The sequence below is a fragment of the Rhinolophus sinicus genome, chromosome 17 (genome assembly GCF_057876585.1).
Source record: "Rhinolophus sinicus isolate RSI-liver-muscle chromosome 17, RSI-T2T, whole genome shotgun sequence".
Lineage (NCBI taxonomy): Eukaryota > Metazoa > Chordata > Mammalia > Chiroptera > Rhinolophidae > Rhinolophus > Rhinolophus sinicus.
Genome location: NC_142517.1, coordinates 90785989 through 90803240, shown reverse-complemented (window position 1 = coordinate 90803240; position 17252 = coordinate 90785989). Strand labels below are relative to the sequence as shown.

At 36.6% G+C, this 17252-nt stretch overlaps 1 pseudogene; it reads right to left on the bottom strand.

Moving 5' to 3' along the window:
• Positions 1-10564: 10564 nt before the first annotated feature.
• LOC109447567 (CCA tRNA nucleotidyltransferase 1, mitochondrial pseudogene) lies at positions 10565-11807 on the bottom strand (annotated as a pseudogene).
• Positions 11808-17252: the final 5445 nt, after the last annotated feature.

Below are 17252 nucleotides of genomic sequence, written 5' to 3'. Positions count from 1 at the left end.
TTTGAGTTTATGAACATGAACTCCGAAAATTTAATAGTTTGGGCTATTTTTATCTGAAGAGAGAATTTGGGTGTGAGAAGAGAAAAAACACCTAATGTATTGTTTTTTTTCCCCCTTCTCTTCTGTTTTCTTTTTGTGAAGGAAATTATATTATCCAAATAATAGATTACTAAAGTCGTATTTTCATAAAAGGTAAAGAAGAGAAAAATTGAAACATTCCTACATATCAAAAGGCTATACAAAAAAATAAAGAAAATTCAACATATAGTGATTTTTTTCAAAATATTAAAATAGAGAAGACATATTAAATGACCTGAAGAACAAAGGACAAACATATATTATATCAATATATTATTACATTTATAATATGTAAACCACAAAATGCAGAAAAATATTAGAGGAGATAAAATATAAATAAAATTGGAGAGAGTGATATCAGCATCATAGCAGTGTATGTCACTCCTCTTTACTTCCCCCCCTTTAAAAAACAACTAATTAGACACCCATAATCAAATAAAAGTGTCTTTTCACCATATACCAAGGGATATGGAAGAATTCTAGTCTAGGTACGCATGTGAAAGTAAACAAGACTTCTTAAGGACAATGGATCCAAGAGAGTTCACAAACCTGCCCCATCCCCACTGTATATTTTTTTTTGGGGGGGTGGGGGTGGATAACAAAAACGAAAAACTTGGTGAGTACAAAACTGGGCTGATATACACAGAGGAGAATTTGTAGAATTCCAGACTGCCTAAGTGGAGATTCCAGCATGTTATTGGAATGAGATAAAAATGAGTCTGGATGCAAAGGAGAGAGAAGAACTCTCTAGGGCGACACTGCACTAAGTTTAAGGCTTCTGGTAGCAGCACTGGTGGCCACTCTCACAGAGGAAGTGGAAAGCAGTGAACACACCCACAGAGGAGGTGGAAAGAAAAAGTTATGAGTTGCTGCCCAGCTACACCAGTTTTGTGGGTGGCAGCTAGAGAAATCTATTTCTGTCCAGCAGCACCAAGATTTCTGAGGAGGAATATCCATGACTGGGGAGAAATAGGATACAGGGAAGGAAACAGATAAAAATATCAAATGGCATTAAAGGAATGTTTTATTCTTGCTGTCTGCATTCAGACTACAGTAGACAGTCCACCCATAAGCCTCTGGGGTATCACAGACAGGGATAATTCTACCAGGACCATAGTTACCCCAAAGGCCCAAGTGCTGAAAGCATACCACCCCCACTTTCCCGCTGACTCCTTGTGTGTGCTATCTAATACATCTAGAAGAGCAAGCTCTGGTAGGCAGGGAATGAGCATGCTCAGAAAATAGGCCAAAGTCAATGGGAAAAGGAGAAATCACAAAGTTCACAAACGTGAGTAATAGAGCCATCTGAAATATAGAACAAAAGTTTCTAATAGCCACCCTGCTGAATTATTAGAACCAAAGAAGCCATAAAAGCTTAGAGGTATCTACTACTTTAAATGTGAAAGCGGAAGCACATACCCATGAACAGTATGAAAAAAATTAAGGGAATATAATTTTATTCTTGAGCAACTGAACTCAGGTGTGGGATATTGCAATCTAACTGACAAAGAATTCAAAATGGCTATTAAAAATAAATTCAACAAGTTACCAAGAAACTAAAAAAGACAGTTCAATAAAATCAGGAATAAAATTAATGAACAAAAGACAACTCTTTACCAAAGATATTGAAATTATACAAACAAACAAATAAATAAAACAGGAATTCTGGAGCTGAAGAATTAAAAAATTAGATGAATAATGCAATGGATCAGTAACAGGACAGAACCGATGGAAGAAAGATTAAGTGACTTGGAAAACAGCATTATGGAAATAACAGTTAGAAGAAGACTGGGAAAAATATTAAAAAAAAAAAAAAATCTAAAAAGCCTATGAGGGATATTTGATTGAACCAGAAAAACAAATATGAAGAGTAACTGGGGTTGCAGAAGAAGAGAGGGACAAAGGGGGCAGAGAGTTTACTTTTAAAAATAATATCAGGACACAGATCAAGATGGTGGATTAGGTAAACTCTGCGTCTACTGTATCCCAAGATCACACCAAAATTACAAGTAAATTATAGAACAATCAACCTCAAGAATCATCTGAAGAGTAGCTGAACAGAACCCCTATAAGTAAAGATATAAAGAAGAGGCCACATCGAGACTGGTAAGAGGGGTGGAGATACGGAATGGGCTGATCTCAAACCCACAGATAGTGGTTGAAAACCACAAGGGACACCTTGGTGGCACAGGTTCCCTCTACCCCCGGGAAGTGGGAGGGGTCCCAGACCCACACTAGGCTCTGCAGCCCAGGGGTCCTGTGCTAGGAAGGGTAGTTCCCACATCTGTCAGTAAAAATTAGTGAGATTTCTGTCTGCTGTCCTGGTGAGACAGAGGGTGGCGGGAAACCCAGATGCCCTCTTAAAGAGCCTGCACACAGACTCCCTCACTTACAAACACTCACCTGATTCTGGTAGAAGAGCGGCAACTCAAGAGGTTCCAGAGACATATAGAGAAAGACTGAGTTGTGTGGTTTTGTGGTGAGGGCTGGATGGATAGGAGCCATTATCTCTGTGTAAAGCCTGACTCATGTGCCTATAGGAGAGCATCATTTTTTCTATGTTGAACCCTCTTACAACGGGTCAGATCTGAGACTGCACTGGTATGGTGAAATTCGCTCTTGTGTAGTACCTTGTTGATGCCCTGGGTCCCCACCATGCATGGCTGACACTGCATGTCGGCTGCTCTTGGCTGCTAAGTGATGCCTCTGTCCCCACAAGCTGGGGAGGCCTTTTACAGCAGTGGACAGCTTGCAGCAGCCCAAGAACTTTTGGTGGTGCACAGTGACCCAGACCCTGAGCCACAGACTCTCTTAGGCAGCTGTTGGGGACCTGTGGGCCTCAGGCGAACATAGGCTGACCATGGTTCCCCCAAGATATTTTTGTGAAGTAGTCATGGGCTCAGCACTGGTACAATAATCGAAACTGCATTAACTTAGTAAAAGCACTGCCCATACCCCATAGCTCCTTGGAACCCACCCCACCCATTTAGAGGTACATTGCTGAAGGCACTCTTGGCCCCTGGGTGGCTGGCAGTACTCCACAGGCTGTGGAAGCCATTTATAGCAACGGATGGCCTGACAGCCCAGGGGGCTTTTGGTCCTTGTCAGTGACCGACCCAAAACTTGTGACACAGCCTCTTGTGGGTAGCTCTTGGAGATTTGCGAGCCTGAGGTGAGCGGTGGCTGGCTGTGGTATACTCAGGGTGATTTCCAGAGTGATCACAGGCCAAACACTGCCCTGAGGTGAGCAGTGACTGGATGCAGTATTCTCAGAGCCCTTAGCAAAGTAGTCACAAGCTGGGTACTGGCACAAGAACTGAATCTGCATTAACTTTGTAAAAAAACCAGCCACACCTCATGAATCCCTGGGATTCCACCCTGCCCAACTAGGGCTTCATTGCCTCAGTTCACAGTGAGGCCAAGCCCACATGCCTCCAGGTCCAGCATAGTCAGCAGCCAACACTTATGGCTTTGTGGCTCTTATCAGGTAGCCATGGGCCAATCACAGGCAAGGCTGAAATTGGCCTACACAAGAGACCCTCCTAATAGACACCAGAAACAACCCATCCAGAGGCCAGCTTCAGACCACACCAGAGCACTACCACATTAGCTCCACAAGCAGAACACCCAAAGGGTGACCTTAACAGACATGAGTCCAGAGCGGAGAATGACCCTCTGAGGGGTCAGCCCTCACACTGTGGCTCCTACACTGTGGCTGTAGCCAATCCTCAGTCAGTCAGTCAGCTGGGAGTCAATCCCATCCAATGATATAACAAAAGCAATCAAGGCTCAACTACAACAAGAGAACACACTCAAGGGACACTCCTGGAACAAATGCACAGGAGATCAGGGAGACTGTGCCATTGGACCATACAGGACACATACTACGTACAACTACCCACAAGGTGGAGAGATATAGGGGGTCTAACTAACACATAGAAGCAAACAAAGAGAGGCAGCCAGAATGAGGAAACAAAGAAACATGTTCCAAATAAAAGAACAGAAGAAACCTCCAGAAATAGAACTAAATGAAATGGAGGCAACCAACCAATCAGAGCTAGAGTTTAAAACACTAATTATAAGAATGATTAAGGAAATTAGTGAGAATTTCAACAAAGAGAGAGTAAGTACAAAGGAGGACATAGAAACCATAGAATCAGAGGATCGATTCAGTGATGTAGAAGATTCAGCTAGCAGAAGCACCCAATTGGAGCAACAAAAAGAAAAAATAATAATAAAAAAATATAACAAAGATAGTTTAAGGGACCCTTGGGACAACATCAGGCATAACAACATTCACATCATAAGAGTGGTTCAACATATGCAAGGATGGTTCAACATACACAAATCAGTAAATGTTATACATCACATAAATAGGTGAAGCATAAAATCACATATTCACCTAAATAGATGAAAAAAAAAGTATTTGACAAACTATAGCACCCTTTTATGATGAAAATTAAGAACAGACAGGGTACAGAAGAAACATAATTAAACATAACGAAGGCCATATACAACACAACCACAGCTCACACTATACTCAATGATGAAAAATTGAAAGCTTTTACTTTAAGATCAGAAACTAGATAAGGCTGCATGCACTCATCATTCTTATTTAACATAGTCCTGGCAGTCCGATCTAGAGGAATTAGGGAAGATATAGAAGTTAAAATCATTCAAATTGGAAGATATAGAAGTTAAAATCATTCAAATCATTCAAATTGGAAAGAAAAAGCTAAAATTGTCATCATTTGCAAATGATATAATTTTATAGTATATGGAAAATACCAAAGGCTCAACCAAAAAACTGTTGGAACTAATCAACAACTAGAAAAAAAAACAAACAAACAGAGATCAGTTACATTTCTACACACTAGTAATGAAACATCTGAAAAGAAATAAAGAAAACTATCTAATTCACAATAGCACCAAAACAATATAATACCAAGTAATAAATTTAACCAAGGAAGTGAAAGATGTATACAATGAAAACTTCAATACCTTGGTGAAAAATAATCAAAGAAGATACAAACAAACGGAAATATATCATGTGCTAATGTATTCTAAGAATTAATATAGTTAAAATGTCCATACTACCTAAAACTATCTATATAGTTAATAAAATCCCTATCAAAATTTTAATGGCATTCTTCAGAGAAATATGAAAAAAAAAAAAAAGAAAGAAATTTAAAATTCATATGGGACACTAAGGATCCCAAATAGCCAAAACAATCTTGAGAAAGAAGAACAAACCTGGAAGCATCACACTTTCTGATTTCAAACTGTACTACAAAGCTATAATAATTAAAATGGTATGGTACTGGCATAAATATAGACACAGAACAGACAACCCAGAATTAAACCTCCACATATATGATCACTAACATTGGATGAGGAACCAAGAACACCAAATGGGGAAATGATAGTATCTTCAACAACTGTTACTAAGAAAACTGGGTAAACACAAACAAAACAATGAAATTAAACCCCTGTTTTACACTACTAACAAAATCAACCTCAAAGTGGAACAAAGACTAAAACACAATACCTATCATAAAACTCCTAGAAGAAACATAAAGAAGTTCCTTGACATTGGTCTTGGCAAGAACTTTTTGGATATGACACCAAAAACACTAGCAACGAAAGCAAAAACAAACAATGGGACTACATGAAACTATCTTGCACAGCAAGAGAAACTATCAACAAAATGAGGAGGCAACCTACAAAATGGGAGAATATTTTTGCAAATCATATGTCAAATAAGGGATTAATATAAAAAATGTACAAGAAACTCATACAATTCAATAACATAAACAAAGTTTTATAAATAGACAGAAGAACTACACAGACATTTTTCCGAAGAAGACATCCAGTGGTTAACAGGTATATGAAAATATGTTCAATATCACTAATCATCAGAGAAATGCAAATTAAAACCCAAATGACACCACACATCTGTTAGACTGGTGATCATCAAGACAGGAGATAACTATGTTGGTGAAGATGTATAGAAAAGGGAACCCTTTCACACTATTGGTGGGAATAAAAAATGATTCAACCACTATGGAAAACAATATGGAGCTTTCTGAAACTATTAAAAATTGATCTAGCAGTTCCACCTCTGAGTATACACCAAAAGGAAATTTAAACAGGATATCGAAGAGGTATATTCATTCCCATGTTTATGCAGCATTATTTACAATAGCCAAGATACGGAAACAACCTAAGCACTTGTCGATGGATGAAACAAAAATGATGATGTTAGATCTATCTCTATCTATCTATCTATCTATCTATCTATCTATCTATCTATCTATCTATCTATCTATCTATCTATCTATCTATCATCTATCTATCTCTACATGTATATCTATATCATCTATCTTTCTGTCTATCTGCATGTATACTGGGGGTGAGCCAAAAAAACATATACAAGTGGACACTGGTCAACATTGCTCAAGCAGTAGTTCGCTGTAATCAGAAGTGTCTGGACGCTGATGGTAACCACTTTGAGCACCTCTTGTAATGCAGAAGTCAATCGTGATTTGTATTCATCTTTTGTTATTGATATATACTGAGCATTACAATTTTAATACAGTTTCCTTTCTTAAAATGTGTATACATTTTATTGGTACCCTCTGCATGTACACACACACACACACACACACACACACACACACACACACAGAAACGCACATACACACAATGGAATATTATTCGGCTATGAGAAAGAAGGACATTCTGTCATTTATGAAAACATGGATGGACCTTGAAGACATTATGCTAAGTGAAATATATCAGCGAGAAAAATAAATACTATATGATTATCACTTATATGTAGAATCCAAAAAAGAAAATCAAAGTAAAATGTTGGTTACCAGAAAATGAGGTTAAGTGGAATAGGACAGATGTCTAAGTGTCACACTTGCAATGAGTAGCAAATCAGCCCTACAGATCTAATGCACAGTTTAGTGAATATAGACAACAGTATTATATGATAAGAATCAAGCTTTCTAGGAGATTAGATCTTAATTATTCCAACCACCAGAAAGAAATGGTAATCAGCTGATGGAATAGAGGTGATAATTATTACCACAATGGCAATTATAATATAATATATAAATGTTTCATATCAACATGTTGTACACCTTAAATTTACAGAGTGCTGTGTGTTGTTATATGTCAATTAAATACAGAAACACAATAGGAATACACAATATTTTTTTCTTAACATCTTTATTGAGGTATAATTCTCATTCCACATAAGAGGCCTATTTAAAATATATAGATCAATGTCTTTTGTGTATTCACAATATTGTACACTCATCATAATCAAATATTAACATTTTTATTAGCCCGAAAAGAAACTTACACCATTAGAAGTCATCCCACTTTCTTCTTTCTAAGGAAATAACTAGGAAAACTTCTGATCTACTTTGTTTCTATGGATTTGCTTATTCTTGACATTTTCCATAAGTGGATCATTGGATTTGTGGTCCTTTGAAACTGACTTCTTTTACTTAAATGTTTTCAAGATGTATCCATGTGGTAGCATGTATCAATACTTGATAAATTTTAAATTGCTAAATGATATTTCATTGTATGGATACACAATATTTCACTTACCATTCCATCAATATATGGACATTTGAGACGTAAAGTAAAGCATAAGGAATATAGTCAATAATATGGTAATAACTATAGTGTCAGGTTGGTACTAGACTAGTGAGGGGGATCACTTCTTAAATTCTGGAAATGTCTAGTCACTTTGCTGAAATTAATATAAAAATATTGAATGTCAACTTTAATTGAAAAATTAAAAAAAGGTGAGATGGTGAAGGGCAATAAGAAGTTCAAATGTCCACGTACAAAACAAGTAAGTCATGGGGATGTAATACACAGCACAGGGAATATAGTCAATAATATTGTGGTAGTATGGTATGGTGTCAAATTGTTGCTGTACTTACCGTGGTAAGTACTTCTTTAGATAAATACATGTTGAATAACTATGGCGTACACCTGAAACTAATATTATATGTTAGCTATATTTTAATAAAAATCTTTTAAAAATTAAAAATGCAAGCAGTATGTACCAAAAAACTAATTGATAAGATAAAGTATTGCTCAGAGGTAAATAGAAATAAAGTGATAGAATTAATACTTATATTCGTAAAAGAATAAATGGCAACAACTAAATTAAAGATCTTACTAAATATGAGAAAATATCAAAACAAGCAGTAGGAAGGTCAAACAGAATTAATAAAGCTAAAGTTAGATATGATCTTGAAAGCGGTGCAAATCTAAATGAAAAATTACTAAAGAATGAAATTTTTAAAAAGTGGGCTTTTAAACTTTTTAAAATGACAATTTCAAAAAAAATTAATAATGGAAAAAGAATGATAAAATGCAAAAAAGAAAGGCTAAATAGGCACAAAAACTGAGGGAATTATGTGTATCATGAGTTAACTTTTCTAATATTCTCTATTTAAGCATATTTCAAAATAGAGGAAAACATAACTTTCCATAGATGAATGAAACATAACTTTCCATAGACATATTATAGAATTTGTCAATTAGTAAATAAATGAATAAAATTTTTCAAAAATTAAATTAAATTAATAGAGTAGAGTTAGATGGTATCACAACGAGTATTATCAAATGTTTAAAGAACTAATTTACTTAGGCTATCAGAAAAAAAAGATTGTTCTAAATACAGAAACACACTCTTATTCTTTGTCTGTCTCTGTCACACACACACATACACACAGATCGAATTCACTCATAAATGTGTTCCAAAAAATCTTAAGTAAAATATCAATGTACTGAAATAAAAAAGCTGGGTTTTGTTTTTTTTTGTTTTTTTCATCCTCCATTAGTCAATACTGCCTCCATCGTGGTGGGACTAGAAAAATGCAAGATTACCAAAAGGAGTTGGTAATGTTGAAATAAATTTCTAGGCCCAAGACAGGGCCACATAAGTCCAGCATATCACATCAGCAAACTGAAACTTAGAATATATATTTGTGTCTGTCATGCAGGGTGTCATGCGGGGTCTGTGGTTCGGCTCCCCACACAAGAACGCAGGACATGGTGAGGCCAAAAAGGAACATCCACGGAGCCATAGATAGGGGAGTCATACCACTATAGTCTCGCTGGTGGTGGTGGGAGACACAGGAAGCAGGAGCCACACGATCCGCAATTCACACTCCACCTTTGCTAGCCCCCATTTTTCTGCCAGCATAGCCACAGCAGTTATATTAGTGGCCAATGGCTCACTGGTTACAGCTGACGGCCAACTAGCAATAGCTGATGGCCATCCAATCACAGTTGATGGCCATTTACGAACTGAGTGAGCACCTTTCCAAGTGAGGGTGAGAGCCTGGAAACTGCGTTCCTGTCTCTGTCCCCACAGTGTCACTGCAAATGCTTTGCTTGACCAAACACAGTACATGTGAGCCAGCCAGTCCTGAATGCCAAGCCAGCTCTGGGCTCTATATTTATTTCCTAGTTCCTTCCATCCCAAACAAGGTTGACTGTGTGCCCCCAGCCAATTAGATATTTTCTATTTTTCTCTTCCTTGTTCTTTATTCTTTATATTAGAAAAGCTTCCTGCCTTCAGCCCCTAAAGGAGTTTTCCCTAAAGGAGACTGTTTGCTTCATGAGTTGTTTGTTTGTATCACCTAAATTGTCTTTAATTATTTTTCAATAGTCAACATGAACATGAATTTTGCAGTGATGGTAATCACATACCGAATACTTATGGCTGCAAACACTTGCTTTTCTGCATCTAAAACTAGAGCTCCTGGTTGGCACTCTTGCTGGAAGAATTTTATTTGGAACCCTTGCATTCTTAAAGGTAAACTAATATTTGATATCTATAGGTTGTCAGTATTACACTTATAACATAAATAAATTAATAAAAATCTAGACCAAGCTCCCTTTTTTTTTTAAGTGCAAGTTTATTCTGAATTCAGATAAGAACAGACACTTATGGACAATCATTCTATAAAATAACCCAGTTATTTTGATTGTGAATCACCTTTTGAGATCAACGTTAATACTGCTGTATGCAAAAAAAAAAAAAAAAGCCTAGCCATAATAAGATAGGTATACTTTTCTCAGGCACTTTTCCTAAAGAATATAAGGCTCAGTGATATAAGATTAAAAGGAGGCAAAATACAGTTTGGTGTCTGAAATTTATTTTTCTGAAGAGGTCTTCTAAGCTGGCTTTTATTCTGCTATATATGCAAGTCTCTTAAACCTCACTAAGGGCAATGGGGAAAACAAAACAAAACAAAACAAAACAAAACAAAACAAAACAAAACAAAACAAAACAAAACAAAACAAAACAAAAAACAAAAAACTCTTACCAAAAATGTCCTGGCTTTTGGTAGCGAACTCTGTTAGATTTTAGGTCTCCGTCATGTAATTCAAAAGTTCATCTTTTTTCTATTTGGTACACACCTTTTCCCCACTGTTCTCAAAACTATTGTAATAGAGCCCCAATTTATTTTCCTGAAGAAGTGACCACATTTCTGATGTCATGGCCCCTCACAGGAAATGGAGGAATGGACCACTGCTGTATTTCCTTTAGAAAACTGTGCTCTCCTTTGTGTTTCAGTAGTTCACACACACAGGTATTCACTTTAGATTCCCTAGAATCTATAATGAAGTCTTGATAGGGTTTCAATGATTCTGAACTGTCTGTTGCTTTAATTAAATCTTTTTTGTTTGTTTTTAACTATAAACAAACTAAGGTTTTTCTCTTTTTTTGAAATCTTCAATCTCAAATCCAATTTTGTAAACATGCTGTGCTTTGAATTCTGAAGCAAAGAGTCATTGGCTTTGGTGAAAAACCTTCAACATTTTTACTGACTTTGTTAAATTCTTTTAAACTTGCATTAGCAAGTAAGCCTATGTAAGGAGCCACATCATGATCATAGATGAGGTGAACCAAATGATTTACATGGTTACCAACATGATTTTTTTTTTTTTTTCTATTTCTACCCAAATCCTCTCTCCTGATATTCCAGCCAGACCTTTGGCATTTTCTGCAATTGCTTCCAAGGTCTCAGGATCGTGGTTACCAGATCTGTCTACAATTCTTCTATAAAACCTGACATTTCTTAAAATTCAAAGATAATCTTCTTGTATCCTCTGTTTAGCATATCCAACAAACTTCACTTTCTTATTCTTCTTTTCATAACATTCAAGGAGTTACATACAATTTATAGTGAGATCTCCAGCATCTTTCTGCCAATCAGTTGTGAATTGTACCTCAACATGTCTTCCATTGGTGACATCAATCCAAAGTGTAGTAATTTCACGTTTTTCTTCAGGAAGCCTGGCAGTCATCGTCCAGTGTGTCTCTCCTTTGTTGTTTGTCACGCGAACGCCAGCAGACTGAAACATCACCTTCCTCTGAGTAGGGGTGGCAGTGATGGCACAGTCCATGCCCTGCCGCTTCACTCCGTTTAACAAATCCCGCATGGCTCCTCCTGCTATTTGTAATTCATGATTTTCTTTGCCAAATAATTCTGTCAGACCCTTCATCGTTCTGTGCAAAGTGACTGGAATTCTTGAGACCGCAACTCCATTGTAAATAGATACCACTTCAGAAGGCACAGCCTACTCCAACCACAGCTCAGTAACAGCCTGAGCCAGGGATACAGGCACCTCGGCCTCTGGGGGAAAGGTACCAACTGCACATCTACCAGACAAACACGCATGCACAATGATGAAATTTAAAAGTGACGGGAAATAAAGGGATACACTACAATTTTATATATCAACTGAAAGACATTCATCTCCTATCCAGGTGGAAAACTGAAAAGTGACAATGTCTGGGACAGTTACGACGAGGTCTGTGCTTGTAGCTCTCCGATGTCGCATACTTACTATAATGCTCACAGACTACATTTCATGGTGACTAGACTCTCCTGAGAGGCCAGTTTCTGTTATAGCGTGAGGGGTACAGGGCTGCCAAGAACAGTGGTTCCAGAAAATGTCACTCAGATTTTCAGGAACATTTTGTCTCCTCCAGAACTTGTCAGTTACCTGTATGTCACACTCCTTCCCCACCCACACCTGACATTTTAGCCAGGGATATTTCCTAAGCCTTATGAAATAAATATTTCCCCATGACTTTGCTGCTGCCTATACCTCATTCATTTCCCCCCATCCAGCTGTCTCCTGAGTCCCACCACACTCTGCCCTCGGTTCTCCATCATTGCACCATTTTCCAGGTCAGCTGGCTTCCGTGACAGCTCTCAAGTGACCCAAGGGAAATCATTGAAGAACCACTCCTTTCCTTAAAAAGCAGGTCTCAGAAAGTGGTGTTCCCCAACAGGAGGCGAGTTTCCCTTCACCCAGCCAACACAGGGAGGGCAGCTGTAGGCTTCCTTGCACCTCTGCCTCTACCCGGAAAAACCCACTGGGGACCCAGCCCTGAAGTGGTGTGTGCCACCCCCCACACCAGGTGCTAGACCAAAAGGCTCAGAGAGACCCTGGGGGACCCAGAGGTGAGGGAGGGAAATTCCCTGGGGAAGCTGAATGACTCAACCAGTCATCAGCTGGGACATGGCCAACATGGTCTGTGACCGCCCCATCTGTCAGTTAAGGAGGCTCTGTCAGTTCCCTGGTGTGGTGGAGTCTTTCATCCCCACCCAAGCTCTTCTTTTAAAGGTGGGAGAAACTGACGCATAGCAAGATTAAGTGACTTACCCAACATCACATTCTAGTTTTGACACAGCCAGAAGTCTTTCTGCAAACATGTGAGACAGATTAATTAACATGTTGTTAAGCAGACAGGAAAGATCCCTGGTGAAATAAGCAAAAGACAGCCATATCCTGAAACTCCAGTTTCTGGAATGTCTCCTTCACTCCAGGACAAAGATATGAGAACACACCTTGAAGTTAATAAATTACCTCATAAATCCCTTTTGGCTGGACAAAGGAGCAGATGTAATAGATGGGGATGGGTTCATTAATCCCTTTACGGTGGGGAAACAGGACAAACATGATAGACAAATTCTATTAGAAGATTCCAGCCCCCTTCCCCAAGCAGGCAAGGGAAGGTGTAAAAGTAAGAACTTTTGCCTCAGTCACTGGCAACCCAGTCAGGACCCCCTCTCGTTCTGAGAGCTGTGACTCTTTACTATTTACTTTTAATAAACTATCCTCTTTTACAACTCCTAGCCTCTCCTTGGTCCATGCTTCCATTCTTCGATTTCACGAGACACGATCCGGCACAAAGAAAATATTCTATATCACATGTACTGGTTCTATTGGTTGGTGCAAAAGTAATTGCAGTTTAAAAGGTTAGTAATTGCAAAAAAATGCAATTACTTTTGTGCCAACCTAGTATTATTTCTCCTCTATTTTTTACCCATCCATATATCCATATCTATATCCACATATATTTCTATATCCATATCCTTATGCATACCCATATCCATATCCATATATGGATGTGTGTGTGTGTGTGTGTGTATTGTGTGTATTTTTTTTTTCTTTTCTTTATAGCAACAGAAAGCTTGTCCATCACTAGAATAAATGTGTTGGGTTAGGAAGTGATTACACTGAAAAATGAAGAAGCACTGCTTCTAAAATAAACTATATTGAAGTAAAAGTAAATAAACAAATCTTCCAAATTCAATAATTTAACACAACAAAAGCTTATTTCCTACTTAATCTGCATGACCATCAAGCAACACTTGGTTTTCAAGTCTGGCTCAACAGTGGACCCAAGCTAAATCAGAAGTCAACCTTCCTCCACCCTCAAGGATCTTCTGGCTGCTCCAATAATCAAATATACATAAAACATATTTGCAAGAGAAAATAAATTTAATACATACACTTGTCTGGGAACCCACATACATGAGCGAGTCAGAGACCTCACATGCAGGAGAGGTTCAGAGATACCATGTTTCCCCGAAAATAAGACCTAGCCGGACAATCAGCTCTAATGCGTCTTTTGGAGCAAAAATTAATATAAGATCCAGTCTTATTTTACTATAATATAAGATCCAGTCTATCATATCATATCATATCATATCATATCATATATCATACTGGGTCTTATATTAATTTTTGCTCCAAAAGACACATTAGAGCTGATTGTCTGGCTAAGTCTTATTTTCAGGGAAACGGTAGAAAGGGAACATGGGTCTTAGGAGACATTCTGAGCTAGGAACCAGGTAAAGTGCCTTGAGGATTCAAAGGGTCATTGCAGAATGATAAGAAAAGCAGATGTTTAGTAAATAGAAGTTTGCTCTGCCATATAGGTGAGTCCAAAAGAGATTATCCCTGATACTCTCTTATTATGGGCAAGGCTCCTAATTCAAGTTCTTCTACTTAGTTAAAGGGAGGGGCAGTTTTTCTTGAGCTTTAAGCTAAATTCAGTTCTTAATGTTTCCACCTAGAAGTGGCATAATTCACCACTCATTTGTATTGTTTAGAGAAAGTCATTTACTCACACTTAAAGTGTTGAACATCTTTTATGTCTCATTTCAAATCCTCTCAGACCTCCTTTGCCTTTGACTTTTTCTGTACGTAACCAACTATATATGTGTGCCTCACAGCACCGTGGCTTAGTGGCATGATGCATGTCTTTCTGCAGAAAGGTTTCCTAACCACTCACTTAAATGCATTTGTGGGGGAGTTTACGCAGCCATTCTGCAGTATGCAAAAACACATGCTTGCAAAAAGGTGATATCCCCCCTATCAATCTTTGACCAATAGGGGATGAAAATAACCCCCTCTCCTTCTTTTCAGCAGTCAGTGTTCTATATTTGATTCTGTATGATTTTTTCACAAGGATTTTGGATAGTTTAGTCACAGTTCAGCGGGATATTTTCAAAATAACTTTGCTTTGGATTGACTTTCCTTCCTTTCTTATTTTATTCTTCCCAGTTTCCTTATTCCTATTCTCTGAAATTATTTCCCAAAATAAAATACCTACATGTAAACCTATCATTCAGTCTGTTAAGAAACCTAGATTCAAAAGGTTTAGGTAAGTATATTTGTATGATATGCCAAGATAAAAGAAAGCCAGAAATATTTGTTGATCATCATTATTGAGTAATATAGGTAGTAAATAAATTATATGGATACACCAAAGTAAAATATGTATATGATCTAGTGGGATTTGTACCAGGAATAAAAGTTTAGGTAAACATTAGGAAAACTATTAATATAAATCATATGTGCTTAATAAATATTTGTTAATGGAACACATCATTTTAGTACAGGTATACCTAGTTTTATTGTGCGTTGCTTTATTGCACTTCACAGATGTATACTTTTTGTACAAATTGAAGGCAAGATCCTCTACCAGCAAAATGATTGTGACTTGCTTTATTCCTATACTTGCTTTATTGTGGTGGTCCAACCAAACCTGGAAAATCTCATAGATCAAACGATAAAAATCCACTTGATCATCTCGACAGATGATTAAAAAAAATATTAAGTAATTGAAAAACCATCTATTATAATTATACAATTGGATAACTATATTCTTTATATGATAATATAACTCTACTTCAATTCCTAAATGAGTATCATACGTAGTGGCAAGTTCTAATGAACATTTAACTAAATCTAAAAGCATAACAAGTGCATTAGCCAATGAAATAATAGAAGGAAGCAAGAGTTATGAAAAAATGAAGAGAGGAGAAAAAAACATAATTCACATAAACAATATACCAGTACACATGAGAAGAAAAGCAAAGAACTATTAAAAACATGAGAATTATGACAAGCCAATTGTATACATGACAACCAAGTTCATACATATAAAAAGTAATCACATAGGAAATGTTACAATTATAAATAAAAGTAATATCTTACAAATAAAAATGAAATGTTGAAGATATTATACACACACACACATATAAAATATCAAATAAACAAAAACTTAAAATACTACTATAGTCACAAAAGAAGAGTTGGGGCATTGAATAGACATAACAGATTCTTTCTAACTGCAAACAAAAAGTAATCGTGGATCTTTGCATTATACAATATGCTATGATAATTCTAAATTGATTTGAAGATTTCAGTTTAAAAAATATTAATGTATAAGATTAGAATGCTTTTTAAAAGTATGGATAAAAGAAGGCCTTTCTATCTCTGATTCCAGTAAAAAACTAAATATAATATGAATAATAAAAGATTGAATAATAAAAAGTTGATTTCTATAAAAAAAGCTTTTGTGTTCATGCACACACATCATAAGCAAAGTCACAATATGAAAGACAAAATAGGAATAAAAATAATATCTCATACCTTAGATTAAGACCTATACTTCCTAATATATGAAAAATTCTAGAAACTAAATCCCATCCAAAAATTAGAAAGTACATAAACATTGATGAAACATTTTAAAAGATCATAAACATGAAAACATACTTACCCTCCTTCATAAAAATAATCTTTTCAGATATCTGTTTGGTAAATCTTAATACCTTTGATCATACTTGGCAAGGCTGTGGGGAAAGAGCTACTCTCATACTTTGCTGATAGGAGTATAAACTAGTGCAAACCCTATGGAAAGCGTTGTAGCAAGGGTTCACATAACATTTGACCCAGCAATTCCACTTCTGAGTTTTTTTCCAGCTGATGTATTTGCAGCTGTATATGGAGATATGCTTATAGTATTATTCATTACATCATTTATTTTAAAGCAAATGATTGATTGTCTAAATATTAATTAAAATTTAGATGATAATATATTAATACCCAAATGCTATGCAGCACTAAGAAATCTCTTTATACTGTTATGGAATGCTCTGTAACATGTACCTTTAGATTAAAGAAATATAGGGTAGAAAAGTATACATAGAAATTATTTTAACTATAGGATACTAGAAATATAGACATGAGCCAATAATGACAGGGATAGATTCTGAGAAATGCTTCATCACTGGGCAATTTCATCATTGTGTGAATATCATAGAGTTCACTTACATACACCTGTATGATGTAGCCTACGACACACCTGGACTAAATGGTATAGACTATTGTTCCTAGACTACAAACCTGTACATCATGTTACTGTACTAAATACTGTAGGTAATTGTAACATAAGTAGTAAGTATTTGTGCATCTAAACACAGGAAAGTGCAGTAAAAATAATGTGTAAAAGATAAAAAATAATACACCTGCACAAGGCA